Source organism: Oryctolagus cuniculus, chromosome 4 (genome assembly GCF_051225735.1).
Source record: "Oryctolagus cuniculus isolate XC-2025 breed Fujian yellow rabbit chromosome 4, ASM5122573v1, whole genome shotgun sequence".
In the NCBI taxonomy this organism is placed as follows: Eukaryota; Metazoa; Chordata; class Mammalia; order Lagomorpha; family Leporidae; genus Oryctolagus; species Oryctolagus cuniculus.
In genome coordinates, this window is record NC_142870.1 from 32,292,098 (window position 1) to 32,311,912 (window position 19,815).

The following is a 19,815-nucleotide window of genomic DNA, read 5'->3' on the forward strand; positions in this document are numbered from 1 at the left end:
ACTTGGTTTGGGTGAATGATCTTTCTGATGTGTTGTTTGATTCGACTGGCTAGTATTCTCTTTAGGATTTTTCTGTCTGTTCATCAGGGAAATTGATCTATAGTCCTCTTTCTCTGTTACCTTTTTCAGGTTTAGAATTAAGGATGCTGGCTTCATCGAAGGAGTTTGGGAGGATTCCCTCCCCTTCAGTTGTTTTGAATAGCTTGGGAAGAATTGGAGTTAGTTCTTTTAAATGTCTGGTAGAATTCAGCAGAGAAGCTATCAGGTCCTGGGCATTTCATTTTGGGGAGGGTCTTTATTACTGATTCAGTTTCCATTTTAGCAAATATAATTTTGTGAAATTGTTTTATACTTTTGTTAAACCAATGATTAAGAATGATATACTGTTAGAATTTTACTGATCTGTGATTACTTTAAAATTTACTGTTTATGGGAGAAGTAGTCATTTTTCTGTTCCGTTATTGTTTATAGCCATTGTTTATATGCACACTAAATTAAGGTCTTCTTGTATTTTACTTGTTAAAATTCTTATTTGGTGAAATATTATGCATTTTTACTGTAATGTAAATCTAAAATGTGTTATCTCAAAAACTACAAAAAGAGAGAAGGGAGACTGGGAGTAAGTGGGGAGGGAGGAAGGGAGGAAGGGAGCAAGGAGGAGAATGCCATTATGTTCTTAAAATTGTATCTACAAACCATATTGAATCTCTAAAATAATTAAACATTAAAATAAAAGTGTTTAAGGAAACATAAAAAAGCACAGAAGTAAGCCCTATCATCAGTGTATAAATAAATGTTTTACATAGTAGTAAAACTTAACTTTTTTGTTATACCACTGTAAAATAGACAGGTGTTTCCTGAATGTTTGCTACATGCTAGGGATTATTCAAAGCAATATATACACACACATACATATATGTACACACACACGTACACATTTCGATTTCCAGAGATCCTATGAATTATTTTTTTTTAGCATCATTTAATAGATAAAAAAATTAGATCTTGGGAAATTGCAAATATGTCCTACTCGCAGCCAAAAACTGGTAAAGTAAGAATTCAGTCCTGGTAGTCTGATTATGGAGTCAGGCCTGTGGACTACTGCATGTACTTCCTGTTTTAGCGTAGCTCAGAATAAATGTTTGTAGTGGGTAGAATTGAATTATAGAATGTTTCAAAATTAGGGAGTACTAATGTAGAGCACAATACTAACGTGGAACACAATAGCTGAAATAAGACGTGAAATCACTGTTTGCATTTTAAACTATATATAAATTATATATAACATAATTAAATTTATATAATTCACATAAAATTTTATGTAATTTATATAAATATAGAATTAAATTCATATAGTACATAATTAAATTATATAAATTATATATATGTAATTGATATCTTCTAGAGGAGGATGGCCCCAGTCCTTGGTCCCCTGCACACATGTGGCAGATGCAGAAGCAGCTCCTGCTCTTGACTTCAGTCTTCCCAGGCCTGGCCATTGTGGCCATTTGGGGAGTGAACCAGCAGGTGGAAGACCTCTCTCTGTCTCTGTCTCTCTCTCTGTCTCTCTATATACTTCAAATAAATAAATCTTTTAAAAAATATAGCTACTAATACATTTAAAACTAGAAAGAGGGTTTTTTTTGGTAGAGATTTATTATTTATTTGAAAGGCAGAAATACTGAGAGAGAAGGGGAGACAGAGAGATCTTCGATCCACTGGTTTACTCCCCAGATGGCCTCAACAGCTAAGGCTGGGCCAGGCCGAAGTCAGGAGCTAGGAGCATCTTCTAGGTCTCCCACATTGATACAGGGGCCTGAGGACTTGAGCCGTCTTCTGCTGCTTTCCCAAGCACATTAGCAGGGAACTCAATTGGAAGTGGAGCAGCCAGGACTCCAACTGGTGCTTACATGAAATGCCAGTGCTACAGGCCATGGCTTTAACTGGCTGTGCCTCAGTGCTTGCCCAAAACTATTTATACAAATACATTACCAATTTAACCATTTCAAGTAGGCAGTTCAGAAACATTAAGTATTCACATGGTTGTATATCACTGCTACCCATCTGTAGAACTTTTTCAGAATCCCAAATTGAAATTTAACGTGTACAGACATATTAATAAGATCCCCATGACCCTCTTTTCCTGACTCTGTTCTACTCTAATCCCTATCCAGCACTATTCTACTTTCTTTAGGAATTTGTTAGTACTATTTTTATTGAAATGCTTAAATATTTCACTTTCATTTCAAATATATTTAAGTTTTTCCTTTTTTTGCATTTTAAATTCTCATTTAGAGCACAAAGTTACAACTCAGTCTCTATTTGAATTGTCACAAATTCTCTATTAGTGAATTAGAGACTTCACTAAGAATCGCACAATGTTACCCTCCTACTAGTATTGAGGGTGGTTCTTTGGATACTGATGACCCAGTTTAATGCTTGCAAGCAAGGTGATTGTTGTCCTCTCCCTTATCTTGACCTTCAGACATAATAATGTTAAGTTGGGTAAATACTTTCTAACTATTTTAAGATTCTTTTTAATCCTCTTAGCATTTTAGATTACTAGCAAGCACAAGGATTTAATCCATCAAAAACCAAGCAACAGATGTCAGGGATTCTAGGTATCTCCCCTGGTATGACCTAGTTTTGTTTTCAGGAATCATCGGTGCTGAGAAAAAGAAGAATGTTTATTTCATGCCGGCTAAGCAGTACGTTTGGAAATTTTCTCTCAAACAACTTGTGAAGAACAACCTTGTTTTACTTAAGGACAGAGTAATAAAGGAGGAGGAGCACACACATGGCTTAACAAGTAAGATGCCTGTATCCCCTATCAGAGTGCCTGGGCTTGGTATCCAGCTCCAGCATGCAGTTCCAGGTTCTTGCCAAAGCAGGGTCTGGGAGGCAGGTGAAGGCTCAGGGAGTTGGGTCCCTGCCACCCACGTGGGAGACTTACATTGAGTTTTCTGCTCCTAGCTTTGGCCCGGCCCAGTTTTGGCCATTGTGGGCATTTGGGGAGTGAACCAGAGGATGGGAGCGCTGTCTGTTCTAACAAACAAATAAAAAAGCAGATACCAACCAAATTCATTTCCCAGTGAGGAGAACATCTTGATCTAAATCCATAGGGATATTTTTGGGAATCTTCTGCAGAAATAGATTAAATGGGAAAGTTTCTGACAAACTTAAGTTTCATTGAGTAATGTCTAATCTTGGCTAAGCAAATGATCAAAAAACAATGATGAGGCGAGCCCAGGGTGTGAATCCCACTGAATATTTTCTGAAGAAATTTAGCTGAGTTTTGGCTTTCCCAGACTTGCTACATCTCACATGAAACCAATGTGTTCCCTTCATCCTTTTTTTTTTTTTAAATGTTTGATTGTTAATTGGGATGAACTTTTTTTTTAAATTATTTATTTATTTATTTGAAAATCAGTGTTACACAGAGAGAGGAGAGGCAGAGAGAGAGAGAGAAAGAGAGGTCTTCCTTCTGATGCTTCACTTCCCAATTGGCCGCAACGGCCAGGGCTGCGCCGATCCGAAGCCAGGAGCCAAGAGCTTCTTCCGGGTCTCCCATGTGGCTGCAGGGGCCCAAGGACTTGGGCCATCTTTCTACTGCTATCCCAGGCCATACCAGAGAGCTGGATAGGAAATGGAGCAGCTGGGTCTCAAACCGGCACCCACATGGGATGCTGGCGCTTCAGGCCAGGGCTTTAACCCACTGCGCCACAATGCTGGTCCCTCCCTTCATTCTGATATAACAACTATGGCCCCCGATCTCTCTCTCTCTCTTTTTTTTTTTTTTTTTTTTTTACTGCATAGGGAATTACAGAAGGGGAAAAATTGAAACACAGTAATACTTTATGTGAGAGGTGTCTTCCATCTGCTGGTTCACTCCCTTCTTAACAGCCAGAGCCGTGCCGATCTGAAGCCAGGAGCCAGGAGCTTCTTCCGGGTCTCCCGCGTGGGTGCAGGGGCGCAAGAACTTGGGCCATCTTCTACTGCTTTCCCAGGCCATAGTAGAGAGCAGGATCGGAAGTGGAGCAGCCAGGACTTAAACCTTTGCTCACATGGGATGAGAGCACTGCAGGTGGTGGCTTTACTGCTACTATGCCACAGAGCAGGCCCCTCATTCACATTCTTAAACATTGACACATTGGTACTCACACATCATTGAGATCCCTTGTGAGGACTATAGCCCCTAAAAAGGAGAAAAGACTAGCCAGTGGCAGGCCTCATATAGGTACTTTGTTGTCCATTTAGAACGATAGGGAAGTGTAGAACTGGGGATTCCAACTATGTTTCTGCCAACCGTCTTGAATACTAAGCCCAAAAAATAGAGAAAGTAATAGGAGCTATGAAAAAAAAATGAGATCAAAGTGATAACTACCACAGAACCAATCTAGGAAGGTCCCAGGACTGAGGCCACAAGGACATAATCCATGGGTTTATCAACACAAATTTTAATTCTTTGGGAATAAGTAAAAAATCAAGTTAGCATGTAAAGACAAGTGTTCTATTATTTTGATTTTAGAATTTGATAATTTTTTAGTTAATAGATTTTATTAGTTTAATATTTTCTATTTAAAAGAGTGATAGAAAAAAATAATACCCAAATGCCTGCAGTAGCCAGGGCTGGGTCAGGCTGAAGGCAGGAGCATAGAAATCCATTTGAGTTGCTTATATGGATTTCAGGGATCCAAGTACTTGAACCTCACCTATTGCTGTCTCAGGGTGCTTATTGGCAGGAAGCAGTATCTGGCATTTCAGTATGGGATTTGGGCATCCCTATAAATAGGTTAACCATTGTATCACAGTGTTCACCCCAATAATTTATGTTTATAGTGGTTCAAGTAAAATAGCTATGATTTGTTAGAGGCATATACCTTGGGTTGCCGTCTTGTACTGGTTTTCCCAGTAAATTTCCTGATTACTGGATTAGCACTGAAAGTTCAATGTCCCTAGAATCTCATTAGACTTGGGCAGTCTTCTATGGTCAGTTATTTTATTTTATTTTATTTATTTTATTTTTTTGACAGGCAGAGTGGATAGTGAGAGAGAGAGAGAGAGAAACGTCTTCCTTTTTTGCCATTGGTTCACCCTCCAATGGCTGCCACGGCTGGCATGCTGTGGCTGGTGCACCGCGCTGATCCGAAGGCAAGAGCCAGGTGTTTCTCCTGGTCTCCCATAGGGTGCAGGGCCCAAGCACTTGGGCCATCCTCCACTGCCTTCTCGGGCCACAGCAGAGAGCTGGCCTGGAAGAGGGGCAACCAGGAAAGAATCCGGCACCCCGACCGGGACTAGAACCCGGTGTGCTGGCGCTGCTAGGTGGAGGATTAGCCTATTGAGCCGCGGCACCGGCCGGTCAGTTATTTTAAATTCATGGCACATTGTGTATGACTGTAACTTCATTTTCTCATATACCTATTATATTTTTTTACTGTGTGTTTTGCCTTTTCTTTATCTGTAAGATAAACAAGTAGTTTGTTTTCAAAAGGAAGAGACAAAATGTTGTAAAAAGCAGTTGTGTTTAATGCTTAAAGTGCTATTTCTTGACTTTGTTACCTGGCTGGTAACCAGATGTTCTAGGAATGTATCTTAATTGATTATAATGTCTGGTTTCAAAATGCACACGAATGTGTTTGGAAAATCTTTTGGACATATGGGTCTTCCTTAAGGATAATTCACTCTGATGGAAAGGAAGAGGAAACACCTGTTAGGATTATTTTGCTTAGATAATTCATCCAAAACGGTTTCTTTCTTTTTTTCTAAGGTAAGCATTTTATACAATACATTGCCCTCCAAACATTGCTTTAGTACCTTTGTTACCGGAGAAGCAAGAGTTCTTATCTTCGCACAAGAAAGAATTCAGGTGTGAGAGAGAGTAGTGGAAAGCAAAATAGCAAGGTTTATTAGGGTAGGGACATCTGTAAGAACGGATGGGCACCTCTCCAGACAGAACCTGAGAGAGAGTGCCCAGTCGCTCAGACTGGGGGAGAGTGAGGTTACATGGTTGAGTGGAGAGAATACACCTGGGCAGGCCAGGTGGGCGGCTCAGCAGAGAGGCAGAGGGCTGAGCGCAAAGTCAAGGGATGGGTCTTGCCTCCCCACCTCTTCTCCTCCTGGAACAAAGGACTTTTTAGATGTAAATACAAAATATTCCTATCTGAATTTTCTCCCTGAAGTTATCACACAGGGGGAAGCCTGGCTGGCATCACCCCGCCTTAGAGGAGCCTTAGAGGAAGGATGGTTATCGGGTAGAAGGGGCAGGGCATTTGAAGTGTAGATACTAGGCTACACCTGGAAGGTTATTGAGATGACTTTGAGATGTGGATGCTGGACCTAGATGTCAACTCCTTAGGCCTTTGTCACACACACATAAGCTTATTTCTGACTTCCTGCCTAACACCTTCTTATACCTTTTGATACTTTGTGTTTCAATTTTATTTCAAAGTATATTCCAATTTTCTTTTCAACCTGTGTTTGAATATATTATTTAACTATATATTGATTAATCTGCAAAGAGTTGGATGATTAACAGATATTGTTCTGTTATTTCTAATTTCATTTTGTTTACAATAAGAGAAGATACTTTGAGTGATACCATTTCTTTTCAGTTTGTTGAGGCTATAGCACAAATTGTCCACATGTCTTATGTCCATTTGAAAATAATGTTTAGATTGCTATTGAGTTAAAGCAGTTGATCTTGACTTTCTGTGCACCTACTTTATCAATTACTGAGAGTTGTGTAGGAGTATTGATAAACAGTTGTGAATTTGTGTATTTTTTATTATGTCAAGCTTTTTCTTCTTGTTTTGAAACCCTTGCTAGGTATATATGTAATTTAGGATTTTAATGTCATCCTGGTAATTTTTATGACATTGTTAGTAAGGGGGATGGAGAAAGAGAGAAAGAGAGAGAAAGAGTGAGAGAGAGTGAGAGAGAGAGAGAAGTATCTTTTATCTTCTGGTTTACTTCCTATATGCCTACAAAAGCTGGTGCTGGGCCAGGCCAGAGCCAGGAGATGGAATCTTCACTTGGTTCTTCCATGTGTGTTGCAGGGACCCAAGCACTTGAGAAACATCTGCTGCCTTCTCAGGATACTGTATCAGGAATCTGGACTTGTGCTGCAGGACAGGATGCACTGTAGTATAGCACCCACCCATTTCCTTTGATTTTGCATGTTTCTCCCATCATTTTTCCTTAACTTTTCCATGTTTTTATATAAAGTGCATTTCTTGTAGACAGCATATTTTTGGCTCTATTTATTGCTCGATTGTATAGCCTCTGTATTTTTGTTAGTATGTTTAGGCAGTTTACCCTTAATGTAACTGTTTCTGTGGTTTCATTAAAATGTACCTAACTGACTAATTGTTTTTTATTTATTGTACCTGCTTTTTCCTCCAGTTTTCTCCATTCTCACTGATTAAATTTTTATTATGATTCCATTTGAATCTATTAGCTTACTATTGATACCTTAATGTTATTTTTAGTGTTTCCCTAAGTTTTATAATATGCATCTTTGATCAAAGTCTACTTTTTTTTTTAAGATTTATTTTATTTATTTGAAAGACATAGTTACAGAGAGAGGTGGAGACAGAGAGAGAGGTCTTCCATCTGCTGGTTCACTCCCCAGATGGTCGCAACAGCCGGAGCTGTGCTGATCCAAAGCCAGGAGCCAGGAGCTTCTTCCAGGTCTGCACATGGGTGCAGGGGCCCAAGGACTTGGGCCATTTTCTCCTGCTTTCCCAGGCCATAGCAGAGAGCTGGATTGGAAGAGGAGCAGCTGGGACTAGAACTGGTGCCCATATGGGACGCTGGCGCTTCAGGCCAGGGCTTTAACCCACTGTACTACAGTGGCGGCCCCAAAGTCTACCTTTAGGTAATATTTATCACTTTATCTGCAATGCCAGAAATTTTAATTGGAGTGTACTCCTAATTCATTCCTCCCAATATATTGGTACTATTGCCATAAACTCTTTGGAAATCAGAACACGAAAGTCCTCAGGCCAAAACTGTTTAAACTCATTCTTTGTATGTAATTTATGGCATTTTTTGTGCTGCAAAGGCATAATTGTGAAACTGATAAAAATTTTACGGCCCAGAAAGCCAAACATATTTACTATATAGTCCTTTAAATAAAAGTTTACCAATCTCTGATTTAGATAATAAGTTATCCTTTTTAAGTGATTGTGAAAGATGGGAATGTCCTTTGTATTTACTCTTACTTTAATCAGATTCAGCGATCTTCATTTCCCCCTCTAGGTTTTTGTCTTGTTTCATTGTCTTGCTGAAGAACTTCATTTAGCATTTATTGCAGTGCAGGTCTGTTGGTGATGAATTCTCTGTTTTATTTTGTCTGGAAATACATACTTTTTTTAAAAAAAATTTCTTTCTCTCTTCAGTGTTTTCTTTCTGTCCTTCCATAGGATGGCTTGCATAGTTTTTGTTAAGAATTATGTTCTAGGGGGGCAGACGTTGTGGGATAGCTGGTAGGGCCGCCACTGCAGTGCCAGCATCCCATATGGGCGCTGGTTCAAGTCGTGGCTGCTCCACTTCCAATCCAGCTCTCTGCTATGGCCTGGGAAAGCAGTGGAGAATGGCCCAAGTCCTTGGGCCCCTGCACTAATGTGGGAGAAGCTCCTGGCTCCTGGCTTCGGATCAGCACAGCTCCGGCCATTATGGCCATCTGGGGAGTGAACCAGTAGATGGAAGACACTCTCTCTCTCTCTCTCTCTCTCTCTCTCTCTCTCTCTGCCTCTCCTCTGTGTAACTCTGACTTTCAAGTAAAATAAATAAAAAAAAATTATGTTCTAGGGGCTTGTGTTTTGGTGAAGGAGGTTAAACCACAGTTTGCAATGCTGGGATCCCATATCAGAACTCTAATTCAAGTCCCAACTGCTTCTGATCCAGCTCCCTGCTCATATGCCTGGGAAAGCAGGCACTGGAGACCTTGATGGAGTTCCAGGCTCCTGGCTTCAGCCTGGACCAGCCCTAGCTGTTGTGGGCTTTGCAGAGTGAACCAGTGGATGAAAGATCCATCCTCCCTCCCTCCCTTCCTCCCTTCTTTCCCTCTTTTTTATTTTTCCTTTCTTTCTTTCTCCTTTCTTTTTTCTCTCCCCTCCTCCTCCCCTCGACGTCCCCTCCTCCTCCCCTCCTCTTCCTTTTCTTCTTCTCTCTCCCTTCTTTTCTCTCTCTCTCTCCCTCCCTCCTCCCTTCCTTCTCTCTCTTTCTCTTTCCCTCCTTCCCTCCCTTCTCTCTGTCACTCTGACTCAAATAAATCAATCCTTTTTTTTTTTTTCAAAAAAAGTACTTAAAGAACTGTGCTCTGATCCTCACTTTTGTTTCTTTTTATGTAATATGTCTGTTGTCTGCATGTAGTGTTTTCTCTGTCTTAATATTGCACTATTTGGAATTCAATGTCTCTGGACCTGTGTTGTTTTCCTTGCCCTCTTTCTTTATATTTTCCTACTGGAATTCCAGTTACATTTATATTTGTCTACATCATATTTTTTCACTAATCTTTAATTCTCTATTTTTCCCTCATTGTTTTTATTTTTCTTTTAATTTCTATTGACTTTCTGTTTACAGATTACTTTCTTGTGTTAAGTCTGCTGATGAGTTTCTCAAAGGCATTTACCTTAGCTGGTGTTACCATAATAAAAGAACATATACTGAGCAACTTGAACAATAGGAATTTATTTCACAGAGTTCTGGAGACTGAAAGCGCAAGATCAAGGTGGCAGCAGGCTAGGTGTTGGGGGGGAGCTTTCTTTTGAGTTGTGGATGACCATCTTCTTCTGTCTTCACATGGCCTTCCCTTGATGTGTACAGGTAGAAAAGGAGAGAAGGAGAAAATTCTAAGGTGTCCGTTCTTACAAAAGCACTAATTCCAACATAAGGGTCCCTCTCATGACCTCTTTTAAGTGTAATTAGCTTCTAACAACGCTTTCATCTCCAAGTAGCATCAGATTGGGGATTAGTGCTCCAAGGTGTACATTCGAATCACAGTGGCAGCATTCATCATTGCTACCGCTGGTTTTTATTTCTAGCAATGCCTTTTTTTTTTTCTTTTTTGACAGGCAGAGTGGACAGTGAGAGAGAGAGACAGAGAGAAAGGTCTTCCTTTGCTGTTGATTCACCCTCCAATGGCCGCCGCGGCTGGCACGCTGCGGCCGGCGCACCGCGCTGATCCAAAGGCAGGAGCCAGGTGCTTCTCCTGGTCTCCCATGGGGTGCAGGGCCCAAGGACTTGGGCCATCCTCCACTGCACTCCCTGGCCACAGCAGAGAGCTGGTCTGGAAGAGGGGCAACCGGGTCAGAATCTGGCTCCCCGACCGGGACTAGAACCCGGTGTGCCAGCGCTGCAAGGCGGAGGATTAGCCTAGTGAGCCGCGGCAGCGTCGCAGCAATGCCTTTTACCTCTTATCATTTTCTTTTTCCTGTTGCAGTTATACAAGTTTATTAATAGTTGCCAGTGTTTTCACTAAATCCTCTAATATCTTAATCAAAAAATTGGTCTAATAGTTTTAATATTTCCTTTGATTCTGTTTGGATAGTGTCTAGTATCCTTCTTTCAGATTCACTCTTCTTTTCCCTACTATTGTCTAATCTCCTAAACCTACCACATAGAATAGTTTACATTTATCTACTGAGATTTCCTGTTTGTTTCCTTATTATGTATATACTTTATTTTGAATCCTTCAATACATTTTATTCATTTTTTTTCAATATATTTTAAATCACTGCATTGAAGTCTTTGGTAATTTGATAATTTTTATTGCTGTTTTGAGATCTGTATCTATTGATTGATTTTTGTTTTATCTTTTCCTCTTCTCATATTTGAGAATGTTTTACTGGATGCTGGAAATTTTTGATATTACATTTCTAAGTACCTGAGTTTTATGGTCTTTCTTAGAATGTTATATTTTGTTCCAGTGGATAGTTTATTTACTACAGTGTGTCTTTTATCATTTCAAGTTTGCTTTTAAGCTTCATTAGGACACTGGTAGAGTGGAGTTTGTTTGTGTGCTCTTTCTTGATTCTGCTGAACAATTGGAATGTTCATTGAGGTCGGTCCACTCTTCATGACCTTGAATGTCTCCGAGACTATTACTGACATTTTTAACTTAATGTATAAGGGATTATATACATAAAATGCCATCATCTAACTCCCTATTTCTTCTGTTGATTGTGCAGACATGGTAGACAGAGAAATAGCCTTCCACAGGTGACCATATTAAATGCAAAGGAATTAAGTTAGCAGATACAATGAAGGTTGTTACTCGGTGGATCTTAAAGTGAGGAAAATTATCTTGAGTTATCCAGGTGGATCTATAATAAACACAAAGGTCTTTTGAAAAAGGATTTATTTATTTGAAAGAGTTGCAGAGAGAGAGAGAGCGCGCGCAAGCGAGCACACATCCATCTGCTAGTTGACTCCCCAAATGGCTGCAACAGCCAGCCCTTGGCTGATCCGAAGCCAGGAGCTTCTTCTGGGTCTCCCACATGGTTACACAGACGCAGGTACTTGAGCTGTCATCTGAGACTTTTACAAGTGCATTAGCAGGGAACTGGATCAGAAGTGGATCAGCTGGGACTCAAAGCAGAGCCCATATGGGATGCTGACACTGCAGGCAGTGGCTTTACCAGCTGTGCCACAGCGCCAGGCCCAACACAAGGATCTTTAAAACTGGAAGAGGGACGCAGAAAAGTGTTAAAATGATTTTGACTTGCCCCAAGTGGTGGAGTTGGAAGCATACCAGGGGATTCCAATTCAATCCCATCGAGGTGGCATGTACCAATGCCATCTCACTGTTCCAGGTGATCAGTTTCAGTTCACAGTTGGTCATGGCGGAGGGACTGGGAGTCAAAGGGAGCACATAAACAAGTCTAGTACCTGCTAACGCTAACCGATGGAGTAAATAAAGGGGAGAGTGATCCAACATGGGAAGTGAGATACTCAGCAGACTCATAGAATGGCAGATGTCCTAAATAGCACTCTGGCCTCAGAATCAGCCCTAAAGGCATTCGGAGCTGGCTGAAAAGCTCATGAGAGTATTTCAGGCATGGAAAGCCAAGACACTCTGGCAAAAGATCTCTGCGAGTGAGATCCCAGTGGAAAGAACAGGTCATCAAAGAAGGAGGTACCTTTCTCTGAAGGGAGGAGAGAACCTCCACTTTGACTATGACCTTGTCTAAACAAGATAAGAGTCGGAGAACTCAGAGGGCTTCCATAGCCTTGGAAACTCATGACTGGAGCATAGGGAGATTACTGATGCCATAGACAGGAGTGTCAATTGGTAAAGTCAACAACAGGAGTCACTGTGCACTTACTCCTCATGTAGGATCTCTATCCTTAATGTGCTGTACATTGAGATTTAATGCTATAACGAGTACTCAAACAATATATTTCACTTTGTGTTTCTATGGGGGTGCAAACTGTTGAAATCCTTACTTAATGCATACTAAACTGATCCTCTGTAAAAAAAAAAAAAAAAGAAATTATCAATTCCCAACTTGACTCTCACTGGGATTAAACATGACAATAGGTCTGCTCTGATTTCATCATCATTTTAAAAAAAATCATCTATTATTTTTCACTTTATGTTTCTGTGTGGGAGCAAACTGTTGAAATCCATACTTGATGTATATACTAAGCTGATCTTCTGTATATTAAGATAATCGAAAATGAATCTTGATGTGAATGGAAGGGGAGAGGGAGTGGGAAAGGGGAGGGTTGTGGGTGGGAGGGATGTTATGGGGGGAAGCCATTGTAATCCATAAGTCGTACTTTGGAAATTTATATTCATTAAATAAAAGTTTAAAAAAAATGATTTGATGTAAGAAATACTTGACTGGAGGTTTCAGGCTTTGCGAATAGAATGAGGCTCTCATGAACCAAGAAAGGAGGGCAGTCTCTGTCGGCTGGAAAAGGCAAGAACGTGGAGCCTCTCGGAAAGAAAATAGCTGGACTGATTTAGCCTGGTGGAGCCTGCTTTTTATTTCTGATCTCCAAAGCTACAGGATAATAAACTTGTGTGGTTTTAAGCCCTTAAGTATATGATAACTTGTTTTATTGTAAAATAGGAAACTAATAACAGGGACCAAAACATGGACAGGAAAACTGTCAGTTTTTACATACACAGAAGAGTCTTAGAGTAAGTAATGAGAAAACTCAATTCGCAAAAACTCGCTTTTCATCTGGAGAGAAGGTCTTACTTCAAAGCATGATATACGAAGCATTTTCTGCTTTTGTTCATGTTAATTTTTTGTCATCTGAAGTCACTGAGAATAGCTTCTACTTTTAAAACCGTGTTATTAAAGTATGATTGATATATGAAAAGTTGTACATAGTTAATGTATACATGTAGAAGAGTATGGCCATAGATATATAGCCATGAATCTATTATTATCATCAAGGCCATTAATGTATCTAGCAATTCTCAAAGTTTCCTCTTGCCTACTTTATTATTTTGTGTGTGTGTGTGTGTGTGTGTGTGGTCAGGACACTTAATGTAAGATCTACTCTCCTAGCAGGTTTCAAGTAGATGATACAGCATTGTTAGCTATAGCACTATGTTGTATAGTCAATAAGCTGAAGGTTTGTACCTTGTAACTATCTTACCAACATCTCTTCTTTCCCCAGGTCCCTTACAACCACCCTTCTACTCTCTGCTTCTCTGAGTTTAACTATTTTATACGCTATATGCAAGTGAGATCATTCCTTGCTTGTTTTCTGTGTCAGGTTTATTTCACTTAACATAAGCCTCTCAATATCCATTTATGTTGTCACAAATAGCAGGGTTTACTTGAGGGGCCAGAGCTGTGGTGCAACAGGTAAGCCATGGCCTACAGCACTGGCATCCCATATGGGTGCTGGTTTATGTCCTGGCTGTCCCATTTCCCATCTAGCTCCTTGCTAATGTGCCTGGGAAAGCCGCAGAGGATGGACCAAGTCCTTGGACCCCTGCCCCGACGTGATCTGGAAGAAACTCCTGGCACCTGACTCCTAGCTTTAGCCTGGCCCAGCCCTGGTCATTGAGGCCATTTTTTGAGTGAACCAGTGGATGGAAGATCTCTCTCTATGTCTCTCCTTCTCTCTCTGTGTAACTTTTCTGCCTTTTAAATAAATAAATGCATCTTACAAATGATTAAATAATCTATTTTGGGTTTATGCTATATTTGTTTGCATAGTCATTCATTTATGGACACTTGGATTGTTTTAATATCTTGACTATTGTTAAAAATGCTGCAGTGAACCTGAGTGTATAGATAGGGTTTTCAATCCTGATTTCAATTCCTTTGAATATATACCAAGAAATGGGATTGCTAGATCATATGGAGGTTATATTTGCATACCTTTGAGGAAAGTCCATACTGTTTTCCATAATGGCAGTACCATGTTACATTAAAGTGTTCCTCTTACTCCCCAGTCTAGGCAGTACTTACTATCTTCTTAAAATAAAGTCATCCTAACATATGTGAGGTAATATCTCATTGTGGTTTTGATTGGCATTACACTGATGGTTAGTAGTGTTCCACATTCTTTTATGTATCTGTTGGCCATTTGTATATCTTTGGAGAAAAATCTATGCAAATCAGTCAGGGTATTCTTATTGAGTCCTGTGAGTTCCCTGTGTATTTTGGCTATGAACCCTTTTATCAGTTGCATAGTTTCCAAATATTTATCCTCTTTCTATAGACCATCTTTTCAACTTGATTGATTGTGCAGATTTGCTTTAATGTAATCCCACTTGCATACTATTGCTTTTGTTGCCTGAGCTTTTGGTGTCAAAGGAAAAAAGTCATTGTCAACATCAATGCTAATGAACATTTTCCCTATTTTTTTTTTTAGGAATTTTGTGGTTTCAGGTCTTAAATTTGTCTTTAGACTATTTTGACATGGTTTTTTTTATATGGTGTAACATAAGGATCCAATATCATTATTTTGTTTGTGGATATCTAGTTTTCCAATACCATTTATTAAACATGTTACCATTATCTCATTTTGTGTTTTTGGCTCCTTTGCTAAAAGTTAGTTGACTTGCCGGCGCCGCGGCTCACTAGGCTAATCCTCCGCCTAGCGGCGCCGGCACACCGGGTTCTAGTCCCGGTTGGGGCGCCAGATTCTGTCCCTGTTGCCCCTCTTCCAGGCCAGCTCTCTGCTGTGGCCAGGGAGTGCAGTGGAGGATGGCCCAGGTGCTTGGGCCCTGCACCCCATGGGAGACCAGGAAAAGCACCTGGCTCCTGGCTGCTGCCATCGGATCAGCGCGGTGCGCCGGCCGCAGCGCGCCGGCCGCGGCGGCCATTGGAGGGTGAACCAACGGCAAAGGAAGACCTTTCTCTCTGTCTCTCTCTCTTACTGTCCACTCTGCCTGTCAAAAAAAAAAAAAAAAAAAAAGTTAGTTGACTTATATGCATTGTGTTTATCTCTGGGTTATTTGTTCTGTTCCATTTTGTGTCCTTTATTATGTCATTACCATACTGTTTTGATAAAGTAGTTTTATACCATAATTTTGATAATGATTGCACTGAATCTGAAGATTGTTTTGAGTAGTATGGACATTTTTAGCAATGTTAGTTTTTTCAGTGCATGCGCAATTCTTTTCATCAGTATTTTATAGTTTCTTTGTATTGTCCTGTTAAGTTTACACAAAATTTTTAATGGTATTGTACTTTGGACTCTTCTTTTATCTGTATTTTCAGATATTTCACAGTTAATGTATAGGAATATAACTGAATTTTGCACATTGATTTTGTATCCTGAGACTTCACTGACCTCATTTATTTTTTTGTATTGTTTATTTATTTTAAAGATTATTTATTTGAAAGAGTCACACAGAAAGAGGAATAGACAGAGAAAGATAGATTCACTCCCCAAGTGGCTGCAACAGCCAGGTCTAGGCCAGGCCAAAGCCAGGAGTCAGGAGATTCCTCTGGATCTCCCACATTGGTGCAAGGGCCCAAGCACTTGGGGCATCTTCTGCTGCTTTCCAAGGCATATTAGCAGGGAGCTGGATTGGAAATGGGGCAGATCTTGAACTGCTGCCCATATGGGATCCCAGCATCACAGGCAGTGGCTTTACCTACTATACCTCAATACCATCCCCCATTTAGTTGTTTTTAACAGTTTCATGGTGGAATCTTTAGGATTTTCTAAATATAGCATCGTATATCATTGATGGTATAAATTTACTTCATCTTTTCCAATTTGTGTGACTTTATTTTCTTGCTTATTGATCTGGAAATGATTTCCCATTTTATGTTGATTGGAAATAGGGAAAGTGTGCGTCCTTGTTTTGTTCCTGACAGAGAAAAAGATGTCAGTTTTTCTTTATAAATATTTGTTTCTATATTTAACTGAAAGGTGGTGTGACAAAGAGGAGAAAGATAGGGAGAGGTAAGAGGTGGGAAAGAGAGAGATCATCCAACTGCTGGTTCTCTCTTCCAAGTGTTTGCAGTTGTCATGGTGGCCCAGGCTGACGCCCGAAGCCAGAAGCCAGGAACTTCATCCAGATATCCCACGTGTGTGGTAGCGAACCAAGTACTTGGGCCATTATTCACTGCTTTCTCAGGTGCATTAGTAGGAAGGTGGATCAGAAGTAGAGTAGCTGACACTTGAACCAGCATTCTGATATAAGATGCCAACTGGTGGCTTAACCTACTGCACCGCAGTGTTGGCTCTGAACAGTTTTCAGCTTTTCACCACTGAATGTGAATTGAGTTGCAGTAAACACTGAGGTGCAGACAGCTCTTTTATTTGGCAATTTAATTTCCTTTGGGTAAATTCCAAGGAGTGGGATGGCTGGGTTGCATGGTAGGGTTATATTCAGATTTCTGGCTGTCTGCAGAGTCTTGTACACAATGTTTTTAGGAGCATATAGGGTACTTTGTATGGGCATGTGATGCATCAGGGAGATGACTATGGTGCTAGAGCCACACATTGGTTGGTTGGGGAGGTATTCAGGTTAGTTGTCCTGTGGAGTTCATGTGCAGGTTTCTCCATGGGGTCTTCAGTCTTGTGGAAGGGGTTGTGGCTATTTATTTAAATCAACATACCAGTTCCTGTGACCTAGCACCCCTTCTCCCTGTTTCCAGCTGCCCTCAGGTCACCTGACTGCTTCAGTCCTCCCAGTACTCTGAGTGGGCAGCATCCCTAAGCCTGGAGAAGCTGAGCACTTACTGCTGGGACTTTCTTCTGAGGACGAAGTTGTGAGCAAAGGGAACCCACCTCAGCGTGAAACTGTGCCGTCCTAGTGAAGAGCTGGGTGGGCAAAGTGAGAATGTTCTTCTCTTCCTCCTAAACACATCCACTTGGTTTTGTTTTTTCTTCACCGAGGTTGTGGAACCTCTTAGTTGGGCTCTGGGGGTCACAGAAAGGTATACTTACCTATGGATGATCGCCAAAATCACAATTTCTCTGTGGGAAGAGGGCTAGACCCACCTGTTCTTCCATCTTCCTGATGTCACCAACTTCGAACTTTTAAGGTGATTCAGATATTTTCTGAACAGATTTTTATGTTTGGTTTTTTTTTTTTTTTTTTCTGTGTGTGTGTCACTAGGCTTTTCATGGCCCCATGTTGCCTAGAAAAATACTGACATGTATTTTGTGTGACTTGCTTCTTCATCATCAACTCTTTTGGAGAAACAGGTACTTAATTTTACATTAAAATGAAAATGCTAGTTCATTCCAGCTTAATACTTTTTTCACAAAATATGAAAATAAGTCCAAATAGTAAATTACATGAATAGCAGGGAGTTAGACCATACCAAAACAGCAGCAAGTTTCCCTATATTCCATGGAAGCCTTGCTTAGCCTCTGTCATGAATTTTACACTCTTTAATCAATCATTTCCCATATTTCCCACTAATCTTACTCACTGTACCCTGTAATTAAGGCTATTCATTTAATTTTAAGTTTTTGGTCATACTGTTTTTAATTCCAAAAAAGATATTTGGTGTTTTTTTTTAGTTTGTTTGCTTGCTCTGGAAAAGTATCCGGTTTTCTGTATCTTACATATTTTTATATATATCTTTCTATAATTGTTATTTGAGAGACAGCTAGAAATACAGAGTGAGATAGAGAGATTTCAAAAGACAGAATTTTTATCTGTTGGTTCATTCCCTAAATGCCTGCAATGGCTGTGGCGTGGCCAGTCTGGTGCCATGAGCTAAGGACTTAATCTAGGTCTATGATGTGGTTGACAGGCACCTAAGTATTTGATCATCACCTGCTGCTTCAGTGGGGTTCATGTTAACAGAAAACTAGAATTGGGAGCCAGAGCTGAAACTCGAACTCAGGTTCTTACTTACATCTTACTTACATCTTACTGAGCATCTTAGTCACTAAGCCGAATGCCTGACTCCTGCAGATGTTTTAAACCTTATTTGTTATTTCTTTAAACATAATAAACATCTGTGTTTGGTAACTTTATATAAATACTTTCATAGATTTATTGCGGCTGCTTGATTCTGTAGATTTATGTTCAAAGTGGTGTGTGTACACTCAGTTAATGTTTTGTTCATTGGCTTTGAATTCTGTTAGTGAGTTTACATATGAAGGTGAAGATATTTCCACCAAAGACTATGTGTATTCATTTCTGCTCATTTGGGAAGCTTAAAAACTAATTTCTCAATTTTAGTTTTGCTTGCTTCGTTTTGCGCATCACTCATGTAATGTGAATTTGAGCAATAAATACCCAAGAGGCTGGCTTGTGGCTTCACATTTACCATCTTGAGAATATTTTCTCACCTTTTCCTCCTGTGTCTATCACTGAAGAACCCTGTTTCCTGGGGACAGAGAGCTTTACCTTTATTTCATCCTTATCTGGATGGTATATTTTCTCAACATCCTAGACTGATATTGGAGTGCCTTTTTGACCATCAGTTATCTTAGTTAACTCAGCCTTATACTTCTTCATCCTACAAGACCATCATAATCAGTTGCGTTCAATATCAATTGAGAGTCCTTATACTGGTTACCTTATACTGATTACCTATTTTAACTTTGATTTTAGTCTGATAATTTCTTACCATTTTTGTTATTTCCTTTAATACTTTTAAATATATTTTTTATTTTTTATCGTGCTTTATTAGTTGTCATCAAATGGATTGGTTTGAATAAGCTAAACCATATTTCTTTGTCATCACTATAAATTCTTGGAGTGTTTCTTACTGGCAAAGCAGAGTATTGGGGCTGGGACTTTAAGACAGCCTGTTCTCAAGGGTTTACTATGTAATCTCATGAAAGAAGAAATAATACAGAAAATTGGTTTATGTTGATTTGCAAATAGGTAGTAGGTACAATAAAAAGGCTGGTATTCTAGGAAGGATTTTGTCTCCAAGGGAAATAACATTTGAAGCAGGTCATGTAGAAGGTCCTTGAGGTGGTGGTGGATGAGTGGAGGCTTTTCACACAAAAGAAATGGATTGAAAAGGGCACACATTGTGGCTCAGCTGGTTAAAGCTGCAGCCTACAGTGCCAGCATCCCATGTGGGCACTGGTTTGAGTCCCAGCTGGTCCAGTTCAGATCCAGCTCCCTGCTAATGTGCTTGGGTAAGCACTGGAGGATGGCCCGAGTGCTTCGGCTTCTGCATCCATATGGGAGACCTGAAGAAGTCCTGGCTCCTGGCTTTGGCCTGGCCCAGCCCTGGCTGTTGGGGCCATTTGGTGAGTGAGCAAGCCAGGTGGAAGATCTCTTTCTCTGTCTCTTCTTCTATCTCTGTAACTTTTTCAAATAAATAAATAAATAAATCTTTAAATAATAGGATGTTTTGGAGAATAATGAACATGACATTTTGTCCAGGGTTTAACATGACA

At 40.1% G+C, this 19,815-nt stretch overlaps 1 protein-coding gene across 27 annotated transcripts in view; it reads left to right on the top strand.

Moving 5' to 3' along the window:
* The window catches only part of LOC100347331 (RNA-binding motif protein, X-linked 2), a 210,685-nt gene that overhangs the window by 65,913 nt on the left and 124,957 nt on the right, over nucleotides 1–19,815 (top strand). For 4 of the 27 annotated variants that reach the window (XR_016232346.1, XR_016232364.1, XR_016232349.1 and 1 more), the window contains exons 2-3: nucleotides 2,657–2,809; nucleotides 17,094–17,272. The exons of 15 other annotated variants lie outside the window; for them this stretch is intronic. The gene's annotated coding sequence lies outside the window, so the exon portion shown is untranslated. Of the gene's footprint in view, nucleotides 1–2,656; nucleotides 2,810–7,055; nucleotides 7,359–17,093; nucleotides 17,273–17,557; nucleotides 17,647–19,815 lie in introns of those variants that run through there. 8 more of the 27 variants (XR_016232347.1, XR_016232351.1, XR_016232365.1 and 5 more) reach the window with 4 other exon arrangements.